Source organism: Brachyistius frenatus, unplaced genomic scaffold (assembly GCF_029030835.1).
Source record: "Brachyistius frenatus isolate BFR_SWC_R1_liver_20210118 unplaced genomic scaffold, ASM2903083v1 Contig_3, whole genome shotgun sequence".
NCBI classification, from domain to species: Eukaryota; Metazoa; Chordata; class Actinopteri; family Embiotocidae; genus Brachyistius; species Brachyistius frenatus.
Genome location: NW_027210602.1, coordinates 5165001 through 5167500, shown reverse-complemented (window position 1 = coordinate 5167500; position 2500 = coordinate 5165001). Strand labels below are relative to the sequence as shown.

At 40.3% G+C, this 2500-nt stretch overlaps 1 protein-coding gene and 1 long non-coding RNA gene across 3 annotated transcripts in view; one reads left to right on the top strand and one right to left on the bottom strand.

Moving 5' to 3' along the window:
• The window catches only part of LOC138624412 (uncharacterized), a 24212-nt gene that overhangs the window by 15330 nt on the left and 6382 nt on the right, over positions 1 to 2500 (top strand). The gene's annotated exons all lie outside the window — the stretch shown is intronic.
• Positions 1969 to 2500, bottom strand: part of LOC138624447 (uncharacterized) — a 5603-nt gene continuing 5071 nt past the window's right edge. Inside the window, exon 3 of one of the 2 annotated variants that reach the window (XR_011311152.1) lies at positions 1969 to 2029. This is a non-coding gene — a long non-coding RNA (uncharacterized lncRNA). The remainder of the gene's footprint in view (positions 2030 to 2500) is intronic. The other variant, XR_011311153.1, reaches the window with a different exon arrangement.

Below are 2500 nucleotides of genomic sequence, written 5' to 3'. Positions count from 1 at the left end.
TTTCTGTTGTCGTGCATCTTCAGACTTCTGATTTAGAGTGCAGGTGATTTTCACTTGATCTTCAAAGAGGAGCCGTTTAATTGGCTCTCGTATCACAGTCCAGTTAACAGGCGAGGAGTCTGGGTGTTCTGTCTCAACATGCTTTTCAGTTCAAAATGGGTTGAATTTTGAATCCTTGATCTCTGAACTTAAAAGTATGCTGTGGAGGTTTTGGTCCTTAGTAGTACTGTGGTGGCCTGGTTTTACCAGAACCAAATTCACTACATGATTTTATGGGTCTGGCCACGCTCCATTCATGACTGTTTCCAGTCGTTTCATCCTAATGGACATAAACCTCGGCTTCATTTTTAAACTATGGATCTGCGACCAGTTTATCATATGTCGTGCGCCTGAATTACCACCGCTGCTATTGTTGGAACTAATCTAACTTCGCACCATGCCCGTTGGTCACTGACTGGTTTGCCCTTCAGTGGCTGCGCAAACTTTAATGTGAACAGAGTTTCCAGACTATAATTGCAGCAAAGATTGAGGATGTGAGCGGTAGTCAGGAAGAGGCAAGCGAGCACGGCAGAACAAGGATTTTGTTTTTTTTATCATACATGGCACACATTTGTGCCACTGGTATCATGGAAGTAACAAACAAAGAAGTGTCATGATTCAAAAGGAAAGGCAGTTAAAGATGCTGTAAAGTAGAAATGAAAATGAGTTTTAAGTTCATCACACCACAGAAGTATGGGTTGTTAACTACCCATCCAAATTTGAATGGAAAAAAAACACCGACAAGTTTGTTAAATTAGGGTTTGAAATCGTGAGAAAATCATCAGTCTTCTCTGCTCTTGAGACTGGAGGGGGCGTGTCCTGAAGGAGCTGGAGCTCCGCCCACTCGCTAGAAGGTGTTCAGTGTTCTGTAGGACAGTCCTGTGGCTGCAGTTCTTTTCCCCACTAACCGGTCCGTCTGACATCCAACCTCTCCGGTGATTTCATGCATGATGTCACACTGGCACTCTGTCTCTCTGGTGGATGGAGCAGCCTGCTTTGGGAAAACAGAATAGAATTATAATTTATTTGTCCAATGAGTGAAACATACAGATGCAATTAAATCCAGCTTGTCCCCCCTGACCCTGACACCTGCATTACAATAGTGGAGATAATAAGAGCGGAGGAGTTGATTTAGTTCTGTAACGACTGCAACATGAACAACGCTGCATTATATCACATATCAATTCATTATATCACATGTCTATTCATTACATCACGTCTATTCATTATATCACATGTCAATTCATTACATCACATATCAATTCATTATATCACATGTCAATTCATTACATCACATATCAATTCATTATATCACACGTCAATTCATTACATCACATATCAATTCATTATATCACATGTCAATTCATTACATCACATATCAATTCATTACATCATGTCAATTCAAACTTTAAACCTGCTCAGGTCGAGCTGACAGTCTTTCTCTTCCACTGATGTCCCTCCTCCTCCTCCTCCTCCTCCACCTCCACCTGCTCTCTGCAGCCTCCTGCACATGTACAGTAGCTGGGTTCGTTTATCCGGACCGGTACCGGTACATGTAACCGAGAGGGTCGCTGATTGTAACGTTACACCAGAGTACAAAAACAACAACCCTCATAAATCGGGAGGACTAGATCTCCTCTGGTCCATGTTCACCATCACCCCGACATGTAAAATACAGAGTTACATATATTATAGTTCTTATCGTAGATAGATAGACACATAAAACAATCTGCGGTTATCTGATCATTTTCCTCTGAACTCTACTACGAGCTCAGTCGAAGCTAATTAGCACATTAGCTCCCATTTCATGAAAATAAAATTATTCTACACCGAGTAAAATCACATTAGGTGTTTACGCCGTGGACTAAATGTAGCAGAGTTACTGTGGAAAAGTTATCTAGTATAATTATAACAAGCACACAGAACTTACACTGAGTGGTGGACTGCTGGCAGAGGTGGACGAGACTGCCGATGGTAGCGGTGGAGACTGCTTGATACAGTACAATTAGTACATTAGTACAATTATAGTTAGTCAGGTATAAAAAAAAATATTGATTGCATTGATCGAAATCTGTGAAGGTCAGTGTAAGACAGAAAGTACTGTAAATATACAGACCAATCACTGCTTGTGGTGGGAAAGAATTTATAACTTCTGCACTTATTTATTAATAACATATGTATAAATGTTCATACCATGTGATGTCCCATCATCATGTTGTCATCATATGCTCATCACATGATGTGTGTGGGTAACAATGCCTTCTTTGATAGTTTTGCTAGAAGCAGGCATGAAGCAGTCATTATTCTGCTGAACAACAATGAATGGAGTCAAATAATACTTTCTTGAGAGCTCTGATTTGTAGAAAATCACGCGAACAAGGCGAGCACCAAACAAATAAAAACATGTTTTTTTTTATTTTCTCGCCACAGTTTTATGCTCTTCTAACGCTCAAAGTTTTGT